Below are 14,157 nucleotides of genomic sequence, written 5' to 3'. Positions count from 1 at the left end.
CACAAAACAAAACCCAAATTCTTTGGCCATATTTTCTTTGAATGGGGATGATTGCAGATCTAGCTAAAGTACAAGCCTTTTCAGCTACCAGTTCCCTACAAGATGTTACCCTGTTACATTCATTCCTTGGAATAGCCAGTTATTGTTACAGATCCATACTTGACTTTGCCACAGTAAGTGCTCCCTTAAGAGACTAGACAAAAAATGCTTCATTTTAATGGTCACACAAATTTGAGCAAAGTTTTAAGAAAATCAAATATGCAATTGATAATGCTCGTGAAATAGCCTACTTTGAACCAAAGCTGCATACAGAGATTGTTGTTGATGCAAGCATGGTCAGGTTGGGCGCAATCTTTGCCCAACAGAATGGACATTCAAATGCTTGAAGGCATATTGTGAAATATGCAAGCCGAAGTCTGGCACAAACTGAACGTGCCTATTCACAACCTGAGAAAGAAAGTTTAGCAGTGGTGTGGTCTTGTGAATATTTCCATGTATTCTTGTTTGGAAAACCTTTCACTCTTGTAACAGATCATGAAGCATTGCTTACCATCTTTGGCACTCCTAAAGCCAAGATGCCTCCTAGAATTGAATGTTGGGGTTTGTGACTATAGAAATATGACTACACTATTGTGCACCAACCAGGGAAAGATCGAAACACTGCTGACTATTTTTCACAAGTGCCAGTACAGTGTCATGGTACTCCTTCCAAAGCGGCTAAAGCCTACATTAACTTCATTGTAAAGTCCAATACACCTGCCGCTATTTCTTTTGAACTAATTATTACTGCAATGAGCAAAGACAGTGACATGGTGATACTAAAGGATGTTTACGGCACATCAATCTTGGAAATGGCACACTGAACCTCTCATACGTGACAGAGAATGTCAGAAGTTCAAAAATTTAAAATGCGAACTGTCCATTACTCAAGAAGGTATTCTCTTATGAGGTTCGACAATTGTCATATGTTAGAAATGGGGCCTCTGGTTGGCAGTCGGTTTGCACCCTGTCCAAGTAGGGACCCTCACTCTAGTCAGGATAAGGGAGATACCCACTCAGATAACCCCTGCTTGCCCCCTTGGTAGCTTGGCATGAACAGTCAGGCTTATCTCAAAAGCAATGTGTAAAGCATTTGCACATAACACACAGTAATAAGTGAAAACACTACAAAAGGACACCACACCAGTTTTAGAAAAATAGCCAATATTTATCTATATAAAACAAGACCAAATACAATAAAAATCCAACATACAGTAAGAAAAATATGAATTCTGCAAGATTTACTCAAAACTACAGGTCCTTGAAGTCGATAGCTGTCAACATCAGGACAGTGCGCGCTCCACGGGTGACTAAAATGCAATAACCCAGTCTTTATGCAAAGGCATAATTCATGCATTATGTTTATATGCAGTTCGTTAACCTTTTACAGTGCAGATTTTAACCTTGAAAAACACTATTAATGATGTTTGTAATAACTGTTCATTTGTAAGGTATTGCTGCAGGCTTACCGAGTGTGTCAGGGTGTAGTCCCTTTCTAGGACCTTCTAGAAGCTTTCTCTGCCCAATGACTGGGTGTGGTCTGTGGGCTGGGCTTGACTCTATATAAGGGAGTCAGCCCAGCTCCACGTGCTCACTATTCCGAGGTCCCAATGCAGAGCAGAAGCAACTTCCTGAGCTCCGGTTCCGAAGGCCTACAATGATATTTCCAGGCCTGCCCTCATTATATTGACGATCCTTTAGCAGAGCGGTAAGACGGAGGTCGGGCTGGGCCCCCGACCCCTGTTTTCAAAGACATTTGAGTGTTTGGGCCTGGTTGTGAAACTCCTTGTGTGCATGATTGTGTTTTCATGACATTTACATATTCTTGTTTGAATTGGCAAGTGCGCGATTCAATTCTGGGATATGATTCTTGACATTCAGATCGGCAACAGTGTGCGCGATCATTTCCTGATATTTGCATTGTGTATTTTGAATCGGCAAGGTGCGCGATTCATTTCCTGGCATTTAACTTTGACATTCAGATCGGCAACAGTGTGCGGGATCATTTCATTATATTTGCATTGTGTATTTCGAACCGGCAAGGTGCGCGATTCATTTATTGGCATTTAACTTTGACTTTCAGATCGGCAACAGTGTGCGTGATCATTTCATGATATTTGCATTGTGTATTTCGAAGCGGCAAGGTGCGCGATTCATTTCCTGGCATTTAACTTTGACATTCAGATCGGCAACAGTGTGCGCGATCATATCATGATATTTGCATTGTGTATTTCGAATTGGCAAGGTGCGCAATTCATTTCCTGGCATTTAACTTTGACCTTCAGATCGGCAACAGTCTGGGCGATCATTTCATGATATTTGCATTGTTTATTTCGAATCGGGAAGGTGCGCAAATCATTTCCTGACATAAAAACTCTTGACATTCAGATCGGCAGTGTGCGTGATCATTTCATGACATTAGCATTGAGAAACTTCGAATCGGCAGCAAGGTGCTCAATTCTTTTCTGGCAGTAAACTCTTGATTTTCAGATCGGCTGTGCGCGCGATCTTTTCATGGTATTGAATACTTTGGTGTGAAGTATTTGTTGAGGTGCACACATTTATCCTGAGCTTTTGGTTTTCTCGAAACGCTTAATTCGAAGTCTGGCATTCTTTGTGCTAATTAAGCTCCTAGTACATTTCATGTTGTTTTTCATGAAATGTTCAGATAGCCTTTGTCCTCCTATAAAAATGCAATGTTTATCCTGAAACTATTTTGAAGAAGGTTCTTGTATTCTAGACAGTATATGATATTTCCAGAAAAGCTCAACTGAAACATTGTATTAACCCATTCTTGATTTTTCCAGGTACCTAGATTTCTTGAGGCCTAGTTATAGTCATATCCTAAGTTATCCATGATTACAGTATAAGAATTCTTAGAACCATAGTCTATTGAAAGTCAATGTGATTATATCTTGCCATTGTGTTGTTTAACATCTTGCTTTCTACAGGTCTCCTTCCCAGCTGTTCCCTACCTAATCCCCTTTTCACCCACTTAGACTCTCTCAGGCTCGGTGGTATATCTATTGGAGTTTTGGAGCTGTCTAGTGGTGGACATGTTGGGAGCATGCGCAGGCCCCGAGGATCTGGTCTCCCCGACAATAGCTCCACCTGGGGCTATGACGGTGTTGTGATCAACAAAACCAACAGTTCAGGCCAGCTGCAGCGTTGCGGGCCAGCTATGGTGTCGGGAAGACCCGCAAACAATACCTTGGATTTGCAAGACTTTGTGATCCTTGCGGTGAGCTCCGGAGAGCGGCATCACTGACGTTGCGGTGTCGGTTCCGGAGTCGGTGCAGGAGTTGTTAGGCCCTTGAGGTCACAGTGCAGGCAGCGGCTCGGTGGGGGTGTCCAGCGCCGTCGGTGAAACCAGGGCTGCGGTGTGAAGCAGGGCGGTGCGACGTGCGGTGTCCACAAGTCACGGTGCAGGCAGCGGCATCATCGTTGCTGAAGCGCTGTCGTCGGTAGGCCCAAGCCAGCGGTGCGGGATGGGACAGTGCTTCGTGACTCTCACGAGCGGTGTCCACAGGCCACGGTGCAGGCAGGATGCCTGGTGACGACGCAGGAGTCAATGGTGCTGGTGTCGGTGGACCAGGGCTGCGGGACGGGACGGTGCTTCGTGTACCTCATGAGCGGTGTGTACAGGCCACGGTGCAGGCAGCAGCGCCGGTGTCAGCAGAAGCGTCATCATCGGGGATGCCCAGGCTGCGGTGTGAGCAGGGGATGCCGGAGTGCGGGGCCCATAGGTTGCGGTGCGAGCAGCGGCTCAGTGAAGTCATCTGATGACGGCGTCAGTGAGACCAGGGTCACGCTGCGAAGCAGGGCAATGCAACTCCGGGTGGCGTCGGTAGGTCACGGTCCGGGCCAGCGGCATCGTTGGCGGTGGCGCGGTGGGTTCTCCTCTTGAACAGCACAAAAAACACAGTTCCCAGTGCTGCAGGTCGAGGAAACTGAAGTCTTTGGTGTCCCTGAGACTTCCAACGGGAGACAAGCTCTACTCCAAGCCCTTGGAGAAATTTCTCAAGCAGGACACACAGCACAGTTCACCGTTTGCACTCTTTTCATGCAGAAGCAGCAACGGCAGGCCAGTCCAGCAAAGCAACACAGCAAAGGGACAGTACTCCTCCTTCGGCTCTTCTCCTGGGCAGAGGTTCCTCTTGATTCCAGAAAGATTCTAAAATTCTGGGATTTTGGGTCTTCTTCCTATACCCAGTTCTGCCTTTGAAGTTAACAAACTTCAAAGCAAAGTCTCAAGTGTTTGCAAGATCCTTTCTTGTCCAGGCCAGGCCCCAGACATTCACCAGTGGGTCGGAGACGGCATTGTGTGAGGGCAAGCACAGTCCTTTCAGGTGTGAGTGACCACTCCTCCCCTTCCCTCCAGCACAGATGGCTAATCAAGATATGCAGGCTACACCCCAGCCCCCTTTGTCACTGTCTAGAGGAGACGTGTGAACAGCCCAACTGTCAAACTGACCCAGACAGACAATCCACAAACAGGCAGTCACAGAATGGTATAAGCAAGAAAATGCCTACTTTCCAAAAGTGGCATTTTCAAACAGACAATTTAAAAACCAACTTCACTAAAAGATATATTTTTAAATTGTGATTTCAGAGACCCTAAACACCATATTTGTATCTGCTCTCAAAGGGAATCTGCGCTTTAAGGATATTTAAAGGCAGCCCCCATGTTAACCTATGAGAGAGATCGGCCTTGCACAGTGAAAAACGAATTTTGCAGTATTTCACTGTTAGGACATATAAAACACACTAGTATATGTCGTACCTTAAACATACACTGCACCCTGCCCATGGGGCTACATAGGGCCTAACTTAGGGGTGCCTTACATGTAGTAAAAGGGAAGGTTGAGGCCTGGCAAGTGGGTACACTTGCCAAGTCAAATTGGCAATTTAAAACTGTACACACAGACACTGCAGTGGCAGGTCTGAGCCATGTTTACAGGGCTACTAATGTGGGTGGCATAACCAGTGCTGCAGGCCCACTAGTAGCATTTGATTTACAGGCCCTGGGCACCTCTAGTGCACTTTACTGGTAAATCAAATATGCCAATCATGGATAAACCAATCAACAGTACAATTTCTATAGGGAGCACTTTCACTTTAGCACGGATTAGCAGTGGTAAAGTGCGCAGAGGTAATAAACCAGCAAAAACATAGGATGAAGAAAGCAAAAAGTTTGGGGATAACCCTGCAAAAAGGGCAATTTCCAACATCATACCAGAGGGTCTGCGATAACAAGTAATTGAACTGGCCCTTGAAGGACATAGGTGAATTGTTTCCACTCATTGAGCTCTCCGAGACTGAGTTCAGTTTCCTCACCTTGACGAAAGAGTTGAAAGAGAGTTAAGGGCCTGTCATTTGTGCAATTGCTTATCTCACAAAATCACTCAACATACCTCGTGTTGGATTTACCAAAACATTTTTTTTTTTTGTTCAGTTTTTGTCAACACCTCTTCCAGGAGTTTGTCATGTTCTTTTATTGACTCACCCACTACCAAGGTGTCTCCCTGAAAACAAAGCACCTTGTTCATTCCATCAAAAATCTTCTCCATTATCCTCTGGAAGACAGCCAATGCTAATCCAAACGGCATTCTATGATATCAATATGCCCCTAATGTTGTGATGAATGAGGTTTGGGGCCTGTATTCAGCATGCAAATTAACTTGGTGGTAAGCTGCAGACATGTCAAGAACACTGAATACTTTCTCTCACCGATCATGTTCAACATCTCTGTGATATTTGGTAGAGGCTGTCTATCCACCCATATGTTCTTATTAAGGTCTCTCAGATCAATGCAGAGACAAATCTTTTTACCTTCCTAAGGAGCTACTACTAGGGGGGTAAGCCACTCTGATGATTAAATGGGTTGAATTATATTTTCCTTCAGCAATTTATCCAATTCTTATTGAAGAAGATCTCTCATTATGAATGGTATGGATCTTACCTTGTGCAGAATAGGGATGACATTCTTTTACAGGATAATCTTATGAGTAAAACCTCGCAACAATCCTAATTTATCAGTGAATACATTAGAAAAGGTGCTCATAATTTTCTCACACCATTCGACATTTGTGTCATTTCCTTTGACTTTGTTCTTATTCATAGGCTCTACTATCATTACTGGTTCTCTAGCATTAGGATCACAAATTATATTCAAGTCTTTTTGATGACACCATCCCAAAAGATCCGAACCCTCGCGTGTTACATTTACTCTACCATGTACGCTATTACCTTTGAATTTTATGTCCATCCATTGCATTCCCATTATATCTATTTTTTTCCTCCATAACTTACTGCTTTTAAGTCTGCTTGCTGTGAATCTCTCATTTCTCTTTTTAATACAGTTTTGTAGGTATCTTTAGCAATTAAAGTGAATATACTTCCAGAATCAGCTAATACTCTCATTTTTCTATTTTCTACTTCAATGTCACAATGCAGCTTTTCCAGTTTCTCTGAACTCTTTTTTTTTTCTTTGTTATTATTATCACTCCTCCTTGTTTGCCTGCTGTCATCTATTTCATTTGCAGTAAGTATAATTCTTGCTTATCACTGATCTGATCATCAATTGTTTTAACACTCTCATCTAGTGATTTTCCTTAAGATCTACAAACTTTGGCCAGATGTCTTCTTTTCCCCACGAGATGCAGATTACATTTCTTGCACCACATGTATTGATTGCTCGAACTGATATGTCCTGGATATCCACATCTATAACACACAATCTGTCTCAGTTCACTAGTAATTCTTTTGCTAATTTTATCATCCTTTATGGATTTCTTTGTTCCTACAGTATTTACTGCACTTCTGCTGTGGACTCTCCATTAGAATTCTTGACACTCTACATCCCTTTGCCAAACTATTTCATCCATAGAGCAGTATGATCCATACTTCTCGCAATTTGTGTAGATTCCTCTAAACTGGTATCCATAGACAATAGTTACCTTAGGGCACAAGTTTTAGTTACTTAAGATAACTCTAACTATAACAGGTGAATTTCTAAGGTTTGGTACATTTACAATGTGAGCCTAACTATAAAGTCCCTGTAACGTTTGTTTTTTAATTGAAAATAAAATATATATATGTGTGTATGTGTGTAGAAAATTTCATTTTTTATTTAACAAAGGGGGTATAGTGTCTTGTGAGTTAGCGATGACTGGATCCTTCTGGTTCCTGATGGATTCAGTGGACCTGTGATGTATGCGTTTGGGTCTGATGAATAGACTTCATGATTTGAACGCTGAGTTCATGGTTACAAGCAGAGGAATAAAGATGTGTAAGACCAAGCTCAGCATGTGGGCTATTCATTTATGTGTATCTAAAACACTGGGTACTGGTGGATCTAAGATTTTCATTACACTGCAAGACACACAAAAGGCCCTAATTGTAGTCCACTATGATGTGACATAGCCACAGAAACTCCTTTATAAAAAACACAAAATGGAAAATCAAGACTATGGTGAATTTGACAAGATAATAATGGCACCTTTTAGACAGACACCAGGATTGGAATGGGACCCAATAGTGAGTGTAAGTGCATATAGTGGAAATTCGGTGCAAGTATTGTATTGCTAATACTTCTGAATTTGAAAGACGTAGGTGTGCTAGCCCTAACCATACAGTTTCCAGAATGCTTCAGACTGGAAAGTTAATGCTTGGAGAGCCCTCGGATGCAGCAGGGCTCTAAAATAAATCAAGTATTCAAACTGGAGCCACAGCTAACTCCAACACCATGGGCATCATTCCCTCCTAATGTATGGAAAAATCGTTAATACTGCTGTTCTTTTGTGGTGCATCCTCTGTAACACATCAGGACTCAACAAAAAGGGAGGAAATCTTATAATACCCCCTTTGGCCATGATGGTACTAGGGCATAAACTCCCCAAGCTAGAGGATCAGGAAACCTGGCACACAATTGAAGAGCCACTCTGTGGTGTCTTGTTGCATACAGATCAAGGAATGGCCGAATGAACTGATAGCAAGTCCTTGAACACTGCTGGAGAGATGCAAAATTATTGGGAGACTGGAAACATCCTCCTGAGGTTATCTGCGCTCTGATTATCTACCCCTTGAGGTGAACCACCAGCACTGACAGAACTTTCTTTTCTTAACAATCCATGATTGGCGATGCTAACACTGGTAGATGAGGAATCTAAGTTCCCACTTAATGGTTTATATAGGATTTCATCATTATGTTGTGAATCCTCACTAATACTGGATAACCCTCCATCAGATCTGAAAACCCCACGAGACCTTGACGGGTTGATTGTAATTCCCTTCAGAAGAAGGATGAAAACCTCTCAGATTTGTTCAATCTACCTTAGGCTTGAAATGTGTTCAAAGTAGCACCTTTGCCTGAGGCAGTGGGCACCTTGGTCAGAACATAGGAAACTGATCATCCAATTTAGGTGTAACCATGATAATAGACATACGATGAGCGTTAGAGTTTTATCAGCTGATCGAAGTTCTCTGGTTCCATCTTCCATGCCAGCAGGATATGCTGGAACAGTGGACCAAGGCAATAAAGAGCCCAGGGTACCAGGAATATTGTGGAGACCACATGTCCCTGTACCATGAACCAATCCCAAACTGGGTCTACCTTGGTTTCCAAAACCACTATCTCTTGGGGCTGCATTTCCACCACCTTTTGTTGTGGTAGAAACACTTGGCCCGCATCTGTGTGAATTGCTGCTCATATATATGTTCCAGTGACTGGACTGGCAAGAGGTGAGATTTCTGCATATTGATTAGAAAATCGAACTGCAGCAATAGGGGGCATGGCCCATGTGTATGCAGAATCACCAGCTGAAATGAAGTTGCATGTATTAGGCATGGGTGTACGCTGATGCCCTCTAAGTGTAGCAGAACAATCGGACAAGCCAAGATCTTTGTGTACATCCGAGGAGCAGTCTATAAGCCAAAAGGCAATATTGTAAAATGTAAGTATTGCTTGAACACGGTGAACCAGAGATACATCTATTGATTTTTCCTAATGGGAATGTTGTGATCAGCATTTTGCAGATCTACATATAGCATGTAATTCATATGCCCTTGGAATTCCCAATTGCAGAATGACCATTTTGACACAGAGTTTGTAAATCCGTGCATCCAAATGTTTCAAATTCAGTTCCAGCCCGATCCACCATTGGTCTTAGGCAGTGGTGGCTCGCAGGAGGGAAAAGGGGTGGTGCAGTACATTGCAAGGGGGGGGGGGGGGGGAATAATAATTTAAAAAACCTTACCTTTATTGCCGTGCCGTGTTGCGCTGCGCCAATCTGCTCCTCTGTCCTTGACTACAGGAACAGGCTCCAATCCTAAAGCCGCTTTCATGCTGCTGGCATCATGAAAGCAGCATTGGACAGAGTGCCCAGCCAGGGCGCTCCGAGGCAGAGTGAACGTCTCTGCCTGCAGAGGGCCTGGTGCTCATGTTTGTTTGGCCGGCTCAAGATGGTCTGCCAAATATACATGCGCACTGAGGGAGAGTGCCCTGCTCGTCACAGCCCATGGCCGCACCCCCTTTTACAAGAAAACGCTATTAAAGATAGTTTACTATCTTTTTCTTGCACAAGATTTGCAGAGGAGTCGCCTCTGGTCATAGGTACCACAAATATTATGGAGCAGAGATTTTCTCCCTCATCATTTGTAGGCACTGGATTCAGTATTTTCTTCCGCGCCAATTCATGAATCCCTTCCCACAGCCAGGGCATGGGTATCACTCTGCATACTACTGGCAGAGAAGTGCATTGTATGCAAAATCAGCTTGCTGAGACTAAAGATATTATCCGTGGGGCTCGGAATGAGTGGAACCAAAAATCTTAATCTGGCTCCAGTGGCCCCAGCCGCCTCTACTAGAGAAGGAAGGGACACATAGAGCTGCTTCTTCTTGGTGGATAAAGGCTGAAAACAAGATTGTTCACCCTCGTGACCAAAAGCATTAGGTGACCTGTAAGATGATCCTCCGTATTGTGAGTTAGAACAGCAGGACTCGACTGAGTTACATTTATTTATTGTGGAAAGGAAAAGCAAACATTCGTTCTCAAATGACTCCTGATTTTTTAAAACAATTTTATTGGCATTTTGCAAAGTAGTAAAAATAAAATAAACGCCGTCGTGGCATGGACCGCAATATATAAGCATGGGCATGCGTTACCGTGGCGCTGGAACCAGGGGTGCGGCAGGTGCTGCAGAACCCCCAGATAAAGGCCAGTAATATAAAGTGGACATCTGGCAGCAATACAATTCTTTCAGGTGTCTTTACCTTGAAGAATGTTGTGCATACCGGAGACAGAGAAGGGTTACCTGTAATTCATCTAGACGGATTTGTTTTAACAAACTCCTTTTAAATCTGTTATCTTGCAGATCTACCTTTATAATTGTCTGCCCGCATATTTAGTACATTTTACTATTTTTTTTACTTCGATCCAAACATTTTATTAAGCTGTTTAGATTGCTAAAATGAAAAATGCATCGAATCAAAGAATACAAATATGTTTATGATTTCAAATTGTATTCATAACTTGAACATTCGTGATACCCACGTTCAAGTTAGGGAGAAAATAACACCGTGTCAGCTTTTTAATATCTTTCACAGATGTAAAAATAACTTCTTAGCTTCCTTTTTGCAGTTTACAAACAGGTTAAAATATATTATCAAAGTACAATTAAGGCACAGTGGCTCATAATGCTGGGACCTGATGGCAACAAGCTTTCTTAGCCGGATACAAACACAAACGAAGGCACCATAATGTACTTTGTAGCATGCGCATACAGATAACATCACTGCAGTCCATTATATCCCTTTGCAATGTATTAAGTGACCCAAAAGCCAGGTCTAATGCTTTTCTGGCGCTCGCAGTCAATATCTGTAACTCTGCTCACATTTGATGCTTTAAGCTTTTTTAAATCTTGAAATGCCTTCAATATTTTGAGTTTAATTCCTATGATCTTTAGGTATCTATTCCTATTTGATAATTTGCTAACATAATTTTAGAAATCGGCAACAGGGCGATCTACACACAACAGAACGGTGTTGGTTGTAAGGGGTGGGATAGTCTAGTTGAAACCAGACTCCAGTAACTATGCCGAGATGAAAATGAGGTTGGTAATATCCAATTTGGAAAATATTAGACAGTCTGCATAATTATTTATATTTCACATGCTGAAATATTACTCACACACACAATTCTGAAGCAAGCAATGTTGATGTTTGATGAGAATCAACAATGTTTGTCACGTGTCAGACCTTGGATTCTGGCCCCAATCATGTTCTCCATGAAGGAACCTCAAGGTGTTTGTATGAAAGTGAGTCTTCCTTAGTAATAAAAGAACTCTAAGTAACTCTAGGTGGCAGATTTACAAAGACATTGCCCGACTACAGTACAACGTCATGCTAAGTGAGGTAAAGTATTGGAAGAGTATTTACTTTCCAATGCAAAGGATATTTTTTTCTGACAGGTGCTCTTCTTTAGGCCTGGTGGAGTTTGCGGGGTTGCGCTACGCAGAGCTCTGCAAACTGCACAAAAAATTGCCACGTTAGGACGAGTTCCGCAAGCAGCAGAGTGCGTTAGGTCAAACTGTTTACACTGATTTTTAGCACCAGGTGTTTGACTTGTGCTAAAAAATCAGTGCGAACGGCTCCCTTCTGAGCCTAAGAGGGCTTCTTTTCTGCCACTTGAGTTGATTTTCTACTCGAGCGGCAGCTACCTCAGTACGGACAGAAGACTTCTCAATGTGAGCGGTCGCAACCATGTGCGACCGCTCGCATTGAGAAATCTTGCCAGGAGGTGGTCTTGAGTAAGATTTTCCTTGCTCGCGCTTGCCAACTCACGTTTGACGAGTGTGAGCGAGGAAAAAAACTCTGCTCACTCGCAACGTAAATTGCACTTTGTGCTGCTTTGCACCACTTTGTGTAAAGGGTGAGTTAAATAGATGTAATGTGAGTGTATCATCGATAGTAACAATAATGTTTTACAAAAAGCCTTATCTACAAAGATAGGCAGACCGGGTCTTACGCCAGAATATAGTACCAGCTTGAAGCAGGTACCAACCTGGAGAAATGTTTTAATTTCTCCAAGCATCCCACACAATTAATGTATGCTCTACTGTATAGAATACATCCAATGTGTGGTATGTTTAATACTTTGTCAAATCTTATGCTCGACATAAGGCATACATCTCTACACCATGATGCAAATATCGTACATGTTGCTAGGCAGCCAGGTTGTGCACCAGTGCAAGCAATGAGTGCAACAGCAGACCAGTTTTCAATAAATATTGCTCAGGGATGCTTTCTACCCTTCTGAAACAGAGTGTAACAACTTTGGTTGTTGCACTGCATTTCACAACAAATAATAAATCCACTCCTACATGTTACCAATAGAAGTGCTCTGAGTTAGCATACTAATGTTGGGGTCAGGGTTGTTCACCTGACCTGTAACAGATTCATTGGACTGTCAGTTTGACGGACACAATACACAATACACAATACCCTGTCCATCAAATGCCAAATAAGGCTCAAACGGTCTTAACACTTGGTGGTTACCCTTATTTAATTAACATTTGGCGAGAGGCCATAGTTAGAGATCTTCACCTACCTGACGGAGAGCTCTCTGCTATTGTGGGTGCTCCTCTGAAGGCACTGCAACTTTGCTGAGTAGCAGCCATGTATCATGCGACTCAACACCAATTTTTTTTCAAAAACAAACTCCCAAAGCAGGAGTTTATTTTGGGAAACAAAGGAATTGTGGCCCTGTCATGATGGGCGTTTTCTCCAAGCGCGGAGGTCGTTTTTTTTTTTTTCCTTTACTGCCAAATTTTTCCTGGTGGTCCCAAACAGGATCAATATTGACACATCCACCCGGAATACGGTGGACAGTCTGATATTGATTAGCTGATGGCCGGATAACCATGGGGCCAAGATTTCTACCAGTGGAAGCTACGCTGGTAGAAATAGGGTAGTTCGCCAAACTCATAATACTGCAAGTGGATATTAGTTTGGCAGGTAGGGTACTTTGCCAAGTTTAAAAAACAGGTCCAAAGTCTGGATATTTGTCAACAACAGTGCTACATGTGCAGCATTTGCACCAACTCTCAATGACAGTTAGACACTGCATAGACCCTTTCAAAGTTGCATCCACTTTCCTATCCACAGTGTTTGAGAGTCTTGTCCTTTGTAGACAAAGATACTCTGCAAACTAAATAGAGTAAGACATTATCTAAAGAAAAGGAGTTCAACAATTCCAGTTCTTTCCCATCTACAGGATACATTTTGGCAATAAATGTCGGAAACATTTTAACAATGTTTTTGGATTTGTAACTGCCAAGTAGAAGGAAGATCATATTTGGCAAACTTATCCTCTGCATGGTTTATTGTTTCTGCCACAGATGGAAGCCCCACTGTCCCGCAAATTAGTGAATGCTACCATTACTTGATCCTTCGACATAAAGATGACTTTACCCGAGTCCAAGGTCTCGTCAATATCACCTTTGTAAGAGGAGTATCTTCTGTCTCTCAGCGCAGCTTCTGTCTTTGCAACTGCTCTAGAGATCATGACCTGATGTTCAGCATCTGAGGAAGGCAAGCCTTTTGGATAATGTGATCTGTGCCTCTTAGCTTGAGAGCGGGAGAATCGCATGAACCGGAAGTACACTATCTGTGGCGTCTCAAACAATTTGCAGATACACTTCGACATGTTCCTGGCCAATACATACATTCAGTACTGGAAGGAAACAACACAGAACAGCACTTGACAGTCACTGTGGCCCAGGAAACCATTGCATCTATTAAATGACATAAAGGAAATCCTGGCCACAAGATGTCATCCACATGTCCGCGCGTTTCTGCTGTGACTCTGCCTTGAGGCTGCCTGACCACCATGCCAGTTTCCAGTATTGCGCCTCTCCTTGCTTCCCAGGGAAAGGAAGTACTCTTCTCTGACTGACAACTGAAGGGTCAGAGCAGGGGCTCGAGGGATATCATGCAGGGTGTGAATAGGTGCTAAAGGGACGCTTCTATAGGGCCATAGTGGGTGTAGTCAAAGAACACAGGAGGGTCAGGGTAGGTGGTAATGGGACACATCTATTGAGTGAGGGCAGGTGGTGATT

This window comes from Pleurodeles waltl, chromosome 3_1 (assembly GCF_031143425.1).
Source record: "Pleurodeles waltl isolate 20211129_DDA chromosome 3_1, aPleWal1.hap1.20221129, whole genome shotgun sequence".
Classification (NCBI taxonomy): Eukaryota; Metazoa; Chordata; class Amphibia; order Caudata; family Salamandridae; genus Pleurodeles; species Pleurodeles waltl.
The sequence above is the reverse complement of the archived record's forward strand: the minus strand, read 5'-3'. Positions refer to the sequence as shown.